The sequence below is a fragment of the Saccopteryx bilineata genome, chromosome 4 (assembly GCF_036850765.1).
Source record: "Saccopteryx bilineata isolate mSacBil1 chromosome 4, mSacBil1_pri_phased_curated, whole genome shotgun sequence".
Classification (NCBI taxonomy): domain Eukaryota; kingdom Metazoa; phylum Chordata; class Mammalia; order Chiroptera; family Emballonuridae; genus Saccopteryx; species Saccopteryx bilineata.
Window position 1 is genome coordinate 231,724,507 of NC_089493.1, and position 13,582 is coordinate 231,738,088.

At 39.3% G+C, this 13,582-nt stretch overlaps 1 protein-coding gene and 1 non-coding gene across 3 annotated transcripts in view; both read left to right on the forward strand.

Annotated features, from left to right (window-relative positions):
- The window catches only part of MACIR (macrophage immunometabolism regulator), a 54,997-nt gene that overhangs the window by 8,415 nt on the left and 33,000 nt on the right, over positions 1–13,582 (forward strand). The gene's annotated exons all lie outside the window — the stretch shown is intronic.
- Positions 1,677–1,752, forward strand: TRNAI-GAU (transfer RNA isoleucine (anticodon GAU)). Its single transcript has one exon. It is a non-coding gene; the product is annotated as a tRNA-Ile (tRNA).

Genomic DNA, 13,582 nt, shown 5'->3' on the forward strand with positions numbered 1-13,582 from the left:
GAGTGTCAACACTTTCAGGGAAGGCAGCAGTTTTCAAAGTGGTGTTCTGCCAACTCTTCCAGTTCAGAGGAACAGAAAGAGAGAGAGAGAGAAACATGGCTTCACTAGTCAAATCACTTTGAGAAATGCTGCCCTTTGTCCTCCCCATTAAACTACATTCATTAGCATAGTATAGTCTCCAAAGCTGCATAGGTTAATTTTGCTAAGCCTGGCATATTTACCAACTTTATAGGAGTTCAAAACACCTTTTCCCTCAGCACTCTAGTTGACATCTCTCGGACCAATGTGTCACACCATACTGGATGCACAGGGTGGAGGCATTGTTTCTAAAAAGGCTCTTGAAAAGGAACAATATGTAGATAAGTTAGGGTAAATAAATAAGCCATGATTCTGCGAAGTAGAGAGCAGGGCTGCCAGGAAGCAGGAGTCAAAGGGAGAGAGATTTGATGACGTGATGGAGGATGGAGAAAGGATTGAAAAGCTCTAAGCTCTGTATCTGGAAGATTGGGAGGTCAAAGGGAGCAGGAACCTAATGGAGAAATGCAACATATTTCACACAATGTATGACAAGCTACAGAAATGGTGTTATGTTACTGTTGGTCAAATAAGTTTGTAAATATAGTATATATGTTTGCTCGTTTATAGTTTGCATTGGTGTGCGAGACAGGCTGTAAGCTAGCAAAGTCATTATAGCCTAAGGCTTAGTTTTAAAACTAAGCCTTTCCCCACACCCTTGACTGTTGCATGATAGGGGTGGTGCACACTTATGAGGAATCCCATTATGTCTCAGATAAGTGACTTTGTATCAGAGACTTCTTTGTTTGTATATTGGATTAAAAGTTTTGATTTCTACACTATAAAATGGGGCAGAGGAGCCCATGCTGAAGGAGAGCAGAGAAAGGCCACGTGGAGGAAATAAGAGGCAGCCAAGATGGCGGAGTGCTGAAGGAGAAGCCAGTTTGTGCAGAGTTTGTGCAGAGAGAAGGAGATGGGGAACAGAGGTGAATAAGGCTGGTGAGGTAGATACCTTTGATTCTAGGAAACTCAGATAAGTCAGTGGCTTTGGGAGCCCTGAATGGAAAGGGAAGTGTTTTCCCACTGTGTGTATTTCTTGCCTGCTGGGTGCAAGCTAGGATTAAAGCTAATGGCCCACCAGTTCTTGGCTCTGTTGTTTCGTTACTGTCTGTTCGAATCAAATGCAAACCTGCACAGGCCAGGCAGCTGTGATGGTGGCCATGGCTACTGGCTTTACAGTTACTAAAGGGGATAAAAGACTTAAGGCAGATAAAATGCCACAGCCTATAATTTAGAGTGAATTTTACCTATTTGATTAAGACTTCTATACCACTTCCTAAGTACTGGGCTGTGTTTCAGAACATGTTACAAATATTAGTTCATTAAATTCTCAAAATAACTTTAAGATAAATGTTATCATCCTCCTCATTTTACAGATGAGGAATCTAAGGCACAAAGATATTTACCAACTTGCTCAAGGGCCTGGACTCAGGTCTAGATCTTCTGTGTCCAGAGTCCCACACTCTTAATTTCTGCTCCCCACCACCTTTGAGAGGCCATGAAATGAAACAGGATGCTGACGGAGGTGATCCCGAATCATTCAAGAGTACAAGCAAATGTCCATGTAAAGGAACAACTCCCCATCTGAAAGGGGAGAAATGGCCCTGGCCGATTAGCTCAGTGGTAGAGCGTCGGCCTGATGTGCAGGAGTCCCGGGTTCGATTCCCAGCCAGGGCTCACAGGAGAAGCACTCATCTGCTTCTCCATCCCTCCCCTTCTCCTTCCTTTCTGTCTCTCTCTTCCCCTCCCGCAGCCAAAGCTCCATTGGAGCAAAAGTTGGCCTGGATGCTGAGGATGGCTCTGTGGCCTCTGCTTCAGGCACTATAATGGCTCTGGTTGCAACAGAGCGATGCCCCAGATGGGCAGAGCATCGCCCCCCTGGTGGGCGTGCCGGGTGGATCCTGGTCGGGCACATACGGGAGTCTGTCTGACTCCCTCCCCGTTTCAGAAAAAAATACAAAAAAAAAAGGGGGGGGGGATAAATTGCTCTACTTTAATCAAAACTGACATTAATATTTATTCCTATAACTTCTTGACATGACCTTTTGTATACCCAAGATGAAACTAAAATTGATGTGAGGGATAGGATTTCAGGTAAAACAACTTACCATATTTTTTGCTCCATAAGATGCACTTCCCCCCCCCAAAAGTGGAGGGGAAAATGCCCAGGCATCTTATGGGGTGAAAAATACGGTATTTTACTAAATATTTTAATACATCATTTGGTTTAGAATATTTTTTTTTCTTATTTTCCTCCTTAAAACCCTAGGTGTGTCTTATGGTCAGGTGCGTCTTATGGAGAGAAAAATACAGTAAGTGATAAAACTTGTGTTGGTCAAATAAGTTTGTAAATATGATATATCTTTGCTTGCTTACAGTTTGCATTGGGTATGGGGGACAGGCTGTGAGCAGGCAGGGTCCTTATAGCCTTTCCCACCTTTTTTCCCCCCACCCTTTTAATAATAAGATTTTTTCAACACTAAGCTTGTCCCCACACCCTTGACTGTTGCATGATGTGGGTCGTGCACTCTCATGAGGAATCCCATTATGGCTCAGACAAGTGACTTTGTATCAGAGACTTCCTTGTTTGTATATTGGATTAAAGGTTTTGATTTCTACACTATAAAATGGGGCAGACCAGGGCTTTCTCTCTCTTCGGTTCCTAAAATTAGCATTGCAGGGAGAGCAGAGAAAGGCCACGTTGAGGAGAGGTGAAGCAGCCAAGATGGTGGTGTGCTGAAGGAGAAGCCAGTTTGTGCAGAGTTTGTGCAGAGAGAAGGAGGTGGGGAACAGAGGAGAATAAGGCTGGTGAGGAAGAAACCTTTGATTCTAGGAAACTCAGATAAGTCAGTGACTTTGGGAGCCCTGAATGGAAAGGGAAGTGTTTTCCCACTGTGTGTATTTCTTGCCTGCCGGGTGCAAGCTAGGATTAAAGCTAATGGCCCACCAGTTCTTGACTCCGTTTTTCATTACCATCTGTCCGAATCAAATGCGAAGCTTCATGGGCCAGGTGGCTGTGATGGTGGATGTGGCTACTGGCTTGCAACTTGTTACCACAGCAATGTTGCCCAAGGGGCAGACTTACATTTCCATGAAAAATGTTAAGCAGAAGATCTTGATGTCATTTCATGCACAATTTAATAAGATTTAGCTCTAAAAACAAGGATAAATGGAAATTTATATTTTCCTTTTTTAAAAAATATAACTCATGCCTGACCAGGCAGTGGCGCTGTGGATAGAGCGTCGGACTGGGATGTGGAAGGACCCAGGTTCGAGACCCAGAGGTCACCAGCTTGAGCACGGGCTCATCTGGCTTAAACCAAAAGCTCACCAGCTTGGACCCAAGGTCGCTGGCTTGAGCAAGGGGTTACTCGGTCTGCTGAAGGCCCGCGGTCATGGCACATATGAGAAAGCAATCAATGAACAACTAAAGTGTCGCCACGAAAAACTGATGATTGATGCTTCTCATCTCTCTTTGTTCCTGTCTGTCTGTCCCTATCTATCCCTTTCTGACTCTCTCTCTGTCCCTGTAAAAAAAACAAAACAAAAAAAAACACATAAAAAATATAACTCATATTTTGGTGGGAAAGTAATTCATACTCACATAAATTATAATGAAGAAAATACAAATCACTCATGATTCCACTGCCCAAAGACAAGCACTTCAATGTATTTGATTCCCTTTGTTTTCTGTGTTGAATTTATGTGAGGTTATTCTGAATACATTTTACATCTTACATACCTTACTTAACATTAGGTGTAAACATCATGTATGTTTTGTCTGTCATCTTGCTTTAAGGGTTTTATATTTCTATATTGGTGCCCTGTCCTGTGTTCCCTCTTTCAATACAGGGAATATGGTTCTTTTGCTATCTCTTCTGTAGTAATTTATCTGGTTTTCACTTCTCCTTTTTATTATACTTCTGTTAAACAAACAGGCCTCTAATTATGCAAATCAGGATTGAAATGGACTTTTTTCCACTCAGCCCACCTCAACAGATGAGAAGTTTTCTAAGTTTCTATTTCTTCATAACTGTCCTCCTCCACTTGTAATCTTCATTAACAACATTTGGAGTTTATAATATACAGTAATGCCTCAGTTTTCGTTGACTTTGGTTATCATCAGTTTCGGTTTTCTTCGATTATTTTAGCGAAAAATTTGTCTTGGTTTTTATTAGTTGTCTCGGATTTCATCAGCATGCCCTCGTGACCTCGCTGCTAATTTTGCAAAAACAAAGGGCAACAACCCACGCATTCTTCTGCTCAGTGTGGCGTTGTTTCTCGTTGTGTGAGCATAATCCTGCGTGTCTAGCCAAATAATTCCATTGCTTTCTAGTGTTTTTGTGCTTTTTAAATTGATTGTGAGTGCTAATACAGTAATACATTTACACTGATTCATATGGAAATAATTGCCTTGGTTTTTGTCAGTTTCAGATTTCACTGGTAGTTTTCGGACAGATTATAGACGAAAGGGTATTAATATAATATAATATAATATAATATAATATAATATAATATAATATAATATAAAACAAAACAACACAACATAACATATCATAGGCCTTGGCTGGTTGGCTCAATAATAGAGCATCGGCCCAGCATGTGGATGTCCCGGGTTCAATTCCTGGCCAGAGCACACAGCAGAAGTGACCATCTGCAACTCTATCCCTTGCCCTCCTCTTTCTGTCGCCCCTTCTTCCCCTCTCGATTGATTTGAGTGCATTAGCCCTAGGTGCTGAGGATGGTTCTAGGGAGCCTCCACCTCAGGCAAAAATAGCTCAGTTGCAATCATGGCCCCAGATGGGCAGAGCTTTGACCCAAACAGGGGTTGCTGCATGGATCCCAGTTAGGATACATGTGGTAGTCTGTCTCTCTGTTTCCCCTCCTCTGACTTGGAGAAAGAAGGAAAAGTTAATTAATTAAGAAAACATAGTATAACATGATAGATCACATATTACAATATGTTATAATTATTGTAATTATTAATATAATATATATTTAAAGATGATTTGACATTTATAATTCTGTGACCATATTTATAATATTTTTTCTTTTTTACCTTTTTATTTAGAAATAATTTTAGTCTTTTAAAATATTGCAGAAACAGGCCCTGGCCGGTTGGCTCAGCGGTACAGCGTCGGCCTGGCGTGCGGGGGACCCGGGTTCGGTTCCCGGCCAGGGCACATTGGAGAGGCACCCATTTGCTTCTCCACCCTCCCTTCCTCTCTGTCTCTCTCTTCCCCTCCCGCAGCCAAGGCTCCATTGGAGCAAAGATGGCCCAGGCGCTGGGGATGGCTCCTTGGCCTCTGCCCAGGCACTAGAATGGCTCTGGTCGCGGCAGGGCAATGCCCCGGAGGGGCAGAGCATCGCCCCCTGGTGGGCAGAGTGTCGCCCCTGGTGGGCGTGCCGGGTGGATCCCGGTCGGGCGCATGCGGGAGTCTGTCTGACTGTCTCTCCCTGTTTCCAGCTTCAGAAAAATACAAAAAAAAAAAATATTGCAGAAACAAATACAGTGGTACCTTGAGAAACGAATTTAATTCGTTCTGTAACCGAGCTCGTAAATCAGTCAACTTGTATATCAAACTGCTGATACTGGACCTGTGTGCCAATGCACCAACTAGAGGCAGCTTCCCGAATCATGACTCGTATCTCAGAGTTTCACTCGGATCTCAAACAAAAACTTGGACCGAGTCACAGCTCATACCTTAAAAAATTTGTATGTTGGTCTGTTCATATCTTAAGGTACCACTGTAGTATAAAAAACAACCACTCCATAACCTTCACTCAGATTTGCAAAATATTTCAATGTATCTTAATATATCCTTCTCCAAAAAGATGTATGGGCAACAAATAAGCATATGAAAAATGCATAACATAATTAGTCATTAGAGAATGTATATATACAAATACATGTCTATATATTCATACAGATATATTGCTCCACTCAGTTGTGTAGTTTTTGGTTGCTCTGCATGTGTACCCTGACAGGGGATTGTCATACAGATATATTGCACAGAGAGAAATGCAGAAATGTAAATACATCTAAAGAGATTAGGTAAATTTTTAGGAATCTATTCTTTGGTACCTAAATGCCAGAAATACCAATTTATTAACAATATAAATATATAATATAACCCCAATTAATTCAATAAAAGTATTTTTTAAAAAGAAGTAAAATTTTGTAGTTGCAAAATAGTCATAAGGAAGATGATGTCAGAGTAATGCCAGTGTAAGAGATACTCCTGATCTTTACCCTTGAAATGCCAACTAACTGAACAACTATAATGCAGCAAAGGAATCCCAGCTGGGCTTGCAGGCACACCTGAAAGATCCACATACTGAATAGACTAAAGGGTTCTTAACAATACCACTCTCAAATGCCATCAAGGAAGAAGAAATTGAATACTATGACTATACAAGACTGAGATGTAGTTCAGAAAGAAAATTAAAAATCTCCAGAAAAAAATCTCAATCACATGGAAGCCTTGGAGTTAAATGCTAGAGAATTCAAAATTTATGTTCTGAAAATACTCAAAGAGATGCAAGAAGACACCAATAGACAACTTAATGAGCTCAGAAAACCAATTAATGAACAAAACAAACACCTCACCAAGGAGATTGAAACTTCAAAAACAGAGATAAAGAATTCAATACATGAATTGAAGACTGAGGTAGCAAGTTTAGCTAACAGAACAAGCCTGATAGAGAAAAGAATCAGTGACATTGAAGACATACAACTAGAGATGTCACAGAGACAAGAGGAGAGAGACTCACGAATTTAAAAAACTAAGAAAGCTATACAGAATTGTCTGACTCCATCAGAAAGAGCAATATAAAAATAATGAGTATATGAGAAGAAGAGAGGGAGAAGGGAATGGAGAGCCTATTCAAACAAATAATTTATGAGAATTTTCCAATCCTATGGAAAGAATTAGAACCTTGAATCCAAGAAGCAAACAGAATGCTGAGTTATTGTAACCCAAACAGACCTACTACAAGGCACAGTGTAATAAAAGAGTCAAAAATCAATGACAAAGAAAGAATCCTCAAAGCAGCAAGGAAAAAGAACATAACATATAAAGAAAGACCATTAAGTTATTAGCAGACTTCTCAACAGAAATTTTACAAGCCAAAAGACAGTGGACCCAAACATTCAAAGAATTAAAAAAGAGGAATTATCAGCCAAGAATATTGTATCATTAAAGTTATCCTTCAAATATGAAGGAGAAATGAAAACTTTTACAGACATACAGAAGCTGAGGGAATTTATCACTAGAAAACCCCCACTGCAGGAAATACTCAAGGGGGTATTCAATGACGTACAAAGAATAAAACAAATCAAAACTACAAGTAAAAGCTCCAATAAGGTCACAATAAAAACAAGGATAATCAGTGACAACAATAACATAAAGATCTGCAGTAGCAGAGGAGGATGGAGTGCAGAAGCACTCATAAGACAAAGGACCTTTGTACACATGAACATTTTCTTTTTTTTCTTTTTCTTTTTTTTTTTTTTTTTGTATTTTTCCGAAGCTGGAAACTGGGAGGCAGTCAGACAGACTCCCGCATGCACCCGACTGGGATCCACCTGGCATGCCCACCAGGGGGCGATGCTCTGCCCATCTTGGGGCGTCGCTGTGCCGCAATCAGAGCCATTCCAGCGCCTGAGGCAGAGGCCACAGAGCCATCCCCAGCGCCCGGGCAAACTGCTCCAATGGAGCCTTGGCTGTGGGAGGGGAAGAGAGAGACAGAGAGGAAAGAGAGGGGGAGGGGTGGAGAAGCAGATGGGCGCTTCTCCTGTGTGCCCTGGCCGGGAATCGAACCCAGGACTCCCGCATGCCAGGTCGATGCTCTATACCACTGAGCCAACTGGCCAGGGCCAAACATTTTCTATTAATAACCTAATGGTAACTGCCCACAAAAAAAGCCACTACTGAAACACACAGCTTAAAAAAAGAAGAAACAAGAAAAAAAATATGGAATACCACCAAACAAAAACAACTGACAGAAACAAAAAAAAAAAAGAGAAGAACCAAAGAAGATACAAGTTACCAGAAAACAAAACATAAAAAGGCTATAGGAAATCCTCAAGTGTCAATAATTACCCTAAATGTAAATGGACTGAACTCACCAATAAAGAGGCACAGAGTAGCAGACTGGATCAAAAACCAAAACCCAACCATATGCTGCCTTCAAGGCACATCTACGCTGCAAGGACAAAAGTAGATTCAAAGTGAAAAGTTGGAAAATGATTCTCTAAGTAAATAATATCTAAACAAAAACAGGTGTAACCATACTCATATCTGACTATGCTAACTTCAAGATAACAAAGGTAACCAGAGACAAAGATGGACATTTCATAATGATAAAGGGGACACTGTATCAAGAAAACATAACGCTCCTTAATATATATGCACTTATCCAAGGAAAACCAAAATATATAAGACATCTACTAACTGATCTAAAAACAGAAGCAGACAAAAACACAATCATACTTGGAGATTTCAACACACCATTGACGGCTTCAGATAGATCACCCAAACAGAAAATCAATAAAGAAATATCAGCCTCAAATGATACTCTGGACCAAATGGACATAATAAACATTCATAGAACATTTTATCCCAAAATGTCAGATTATACATTCTTCTCCAGTTTACATGGAACATTCTAAAGAATAGACCATATATTGGGCAACAAAACTGACATCAACAAAGTCAGGAAGACCGAAATTATACCACGCATGTTTTTTCATCATATGGTTTTTAAAGTTCTATGTATGTATCTATCTATCTATTTATTTATTTATTTATTTATTTATTTATTTATTTATAAAGACAGAGAGAGAGAGAGAGAGAGAGCCAGAGAGAGGGATAGATAGGGGCAGACAGACAGGAATGGAGAGAGATGAGAAGCATCAATCATCAGTTTTATGTTGCGACACCTTAGTTGTTCATTGATTACTTTCTTATATGTGCCTTGATCATGGGGCTACAGCAGACTGAGTAACCCCTTGTTCAAGCCAGCAACCTTGGGTCCAAGCTGGTGAGCTTTGCTCAAACCAGATGAGCCCGCATTCAAGCTGGTGACCTCGGGGTCTCGAACCTGGGTCCTCCGCATCTCAGTCCGACACTCTATTCACTGTGCCACCACCTGGTCAGGCTATGATATGGTTTTGAAATTAAAATTCAACTGTAAAAAGAAAGTAAAGAAACCCACAAAAATGTGGAAATTAAACAACATACTTATAAAATATATGACTGGGTCAAGGAAGAAATAAAAGCAGAGATAAAAAAATATATACAGACAAATGAAAATGACACGCAACATGTCAAAATTATACATTATGATCAAGTGGGATTTATTCTGAGGAGGCAAGGCTGGTACAATATTCGCAAAACAATCAATGTGATTCATCACATTAACAAAAGGAAGGAGAAAAATCACATGATAATATCAATAAATGCAGAAAAAGCATTTGATAAAATCAAGCACCCATTTATGATCAAAATCCTCAGCAAAGTGGAAATACATGATAAAAGCCATCTATGACAAACCCACAGCCAACATCATACCCAATGGGCAAAAATTAAAAGCAGTCCCCTTAAGATCAGGAACAAGGCAAGGATGCCCCCTTTCACCACTCTTATTCAACATAGTTCTGGAAATCCTATCCACAGCCATCAGACAACAAGAAGAAATAAAAGGCATCCAAATTGGAAAATAAGAAGTAAAACTATCATTATTTGCTGATGATATGATAACTGTACATAGAAAACCCTAAAGACTCAGTCAAAAAACTATTGGAGCTAATAAGTGAATTCAGCAAAGTGGCAGGATATAAAATAATATTCAGAAATCAGAGGCATTTTTATATACCAACAATGAACTATCTGAAAGAGAAATTAAGAAAACATCCCCTTCACTATTGCAACCAAAAAAATAAAGTACCTAGGAGTAAATTTAACCAAGGAGTTTTAAAGACTTTACTCGGAAAATTATAAGATATTGATAAAAGAAATCAAGGAAGATACAAACAAGTGGAAATATATACCATGTTCATGGATAGGAAGAATAAACATCATTAAAATTTCTATATTACCCAAAGCAATTTATAAATTCAATGCAATACCAATTAAAATACCAATGACATACTTTAAAGATATAGATAACATATTCCAAAAATTTAAATGGAACCAAAAGAGAACACGAATAGCCTCAGCAATCTTAAAAAGGAAGAATAAAGCGGGAGGTATCACACTTCCGGATATCAAGTTATACTACAAGGCCATTGTACTTAAAACAGCCTGGTACTATAAGATCTATAAGAACAGGCATATAGAGGCCTGACTTGTGGTGGCGCAGTGGATAAAGCATCAACCTGGAAACACTGAGGTTGCCCGTTCAAAACCCTGGCTTGCCTAGTCAAGGCACATATGGGAGTTGATGCTTCCTGCTCCTCCCCCTTCTCTCTCTCTCTCCCCCTCCTCTCTAAAATGAATAAATTTAAAAAAATTAAAAAAAAAGAACAGGCATATAGATCAATGGAACAGAACAGAGAACCCAGAAATAAACCCACAGCTTTATGAACAACTGATATTTGACAAAGGAGGTAAGAGCATACAATGGAGTAAAGACAGCCTCTTTAATAAATGGTGTTGGGAAAACTGGACATCTACCTGCAAAAAAAAAAAAAAATGAAACTAGACCACCGACTTATACCATTCACAAAAATAAACTCAAAATGGATAAAAGACTTAAATGTAAGCTGTGAAACCATAAGCATCTTAGAAGAAAACATAGGCAGTAAGCTCTCTGATATCTCTTGCAGCAATATATTTGCTGATTTATCTCCACGGGCAAGTGAAAAAGAAGACAGGATGAACAAATGGGACTATATCAAACTAAAAAGGTTTTGCACAGTTAAAGACAATAAGAACAGAATAAAAAGACAAACCACACAATGGGAGAACATATTTGACAATATGTCTAATAAGGGGTTAACAACCAAAATTTATAAAGAACTTGTAAAACTCAACACCAGGAAGACAAACAATCCAATCAAAAAATGGGTAAAAGAAATGAATAGACACTTCTCCAAAGAGGACATACAGATGGCCAACAGGCAGATGAAAAAATGTTCAACATCACTAATCATTAGAGAAATGCAAATTAAAACTACAATGAGATATCACCTCATACCATTCAGAATGGTGCTCATTATCAAAACAACACATAATAATAATAAGTGCTGATGAGGATGTGGAGAAAAGGAAACCCTTTTGCATTGCTGGTGGGAATGCAGACTGGTGCAGCCACTGTGGAAAACAGTATGGAGATTCCTCAAAAAATTAAAAATGGAACTGCCTTTTGACCCAGCCATCTCACTTTTAGGAATATATCCTAAGATCACCATATCACTGATTCAAAAGAAGAAATGCACCCCATGTTTATTGCAGCATTGTTTACAATAGCTAAGATCTGGAAACAGCCCAAGTGTTCATCAGTGGACAAGTGGATTAAAAAGCAGTGGTACATATACACAATGAAATACTATGGGGCCATGAAAAAGAAGGAAATCTTACCTTTTGTGACAACATGAATGGATCTGGAAACTATTATGTTAAGTGAAATAAGCCAGGCAGAGAAAGGAAAATATCATATGATCTCATTCATTTGAGGAATCCAATGAACAATGTGAACTGAGAAATGGAATAGAGAGAGAGGTGGGATCAAAGGGACCAGAGGGAAAGCGGACAGAGGGGAAGGGGATGAGAGGATGGGATCAGAGAAGGGAAAGAGATTGGTGAAATTATATATATATAACACAGTGTAACAGAGAGCAGAAAAGTAAATCCTGGAAAGAAGGGAGGAGGTCATTGGGGGGTGGGCTAGGGGGATGTTGAGGGAACACAGGGGTGGGGGAATGTATTCGGTGCTACACTTGAATCTATGTAAACACAATAAATTTAAATCAATAAAAAAGGAGAGATCAGAAGATATATACAGATGAATGAAAATGACAACATGACATATCAAAATTTCTGTGATGCAGCGAAAGCAGTAATAAGAGGGAAGTTTATATCATTACAGGCTTATATCAAGAAATAAAAGCCATCCCAAGTAGACAACCTAACATCACACCTTAAGAAACTAGAAAAATAAGAACAAAGGCAACCCCAAGTTAGCAGAAGAAAGGAAATAATAAAAATTAGAGCAGAACTAAATGATATAGAGAACAAAAAAAAAACTATAGAAGAAATTAATAAAACAAAGAGCTGGTTTTTTGAAAAGATCAATAAAATCAACAAACCACTGGGTAGAATCACTAAGGAAAAAAGAAGAAAGACTTATATAAACAAAATCCAAAATGAAAGAGGAGAAATTACCACAGACATCATAGATACACAAAAGATCATAGTAGAATATTATGAAAGATTTTATGCAACTAAATTCAACAACCTAGAGGAAATGGATAAATTCCTAGAACTATATAATCTTCCTAGACTAAGTCATGAAGAAGTGGAAAACCTAAACATACCTATAAGCAGGGAGGAAATAGAAACAACTATCAAAAACTTCCCCCAAAATAAAAGCCCAGAACCAAATGGCTACACTAGTGAATTCTATCAAACATTTGAAGGTAATTTGGCTATTGAAGCAATACGGAAATACCAAGACAGCAAAGAAATGTCACTTGTATGTTTGTAAGTTTGATTTGAAGAACACTATTTTAGTGTGATGGAACTACTACTCTGTTGATGCCCTCTCAAGTAAGATGAATGCACGTGTAGCTATGACACATTACTGGTGTTCATTTGCTGGTTTAATAGGAACTCACCTGTTAAAACAGGCTCGGATTGATTTGTTGTCTTACTCGGTTAGGTGGCCATGTAGCTGACAGTGCTCTGACATTGGAAGTTTGCCTGTAATGCAAGAAAGTACCCGTGATAAGGAAAGAAGACTGGACTCTCTCTTTCTGAGGTTTGCCAAGGAGAAGATTCATTTCACATTTATTCCCGTGCCCTCAGTTTGGAAAGTGCTTTGCCACACTGCATTTCATCCACTGCTCCCAGCTCCACCACAGGCAACTACCTTTTAGAAGTCACGACTGTTCTGCATGCTAGGGTACAGTGCTGGCCTGCATGTTTCTGTGATGTGGAAATGCCACATTTTCTTTTGCTACTGTGTGGTCTAAGCCCCCAGAGAACCAGCAGTCAAGTCACCCAGCAGGTTGTATGGGTGAAACAGTTTTCCCTGAAGAACTGTAAGTAATTTAAGAAAATTAACTTCAACAGAGAAAAAATGTTTTAATATTATATACCCCAAATGTATCTGTTCCCCTAGTCCAAGGTAACACCCTCAAAAGTGGTCATTTAAGGGCACACATCGTTTCTGTCTTACTCTCCTGTCTTCTTTTTCCTTGCCTCTAATGTTCACCCCTCCATTTTTAGTAAAATGCTATCTATTGCTGGCCCCCACAGGGACTTGTCTTGCCCTAGTTTCC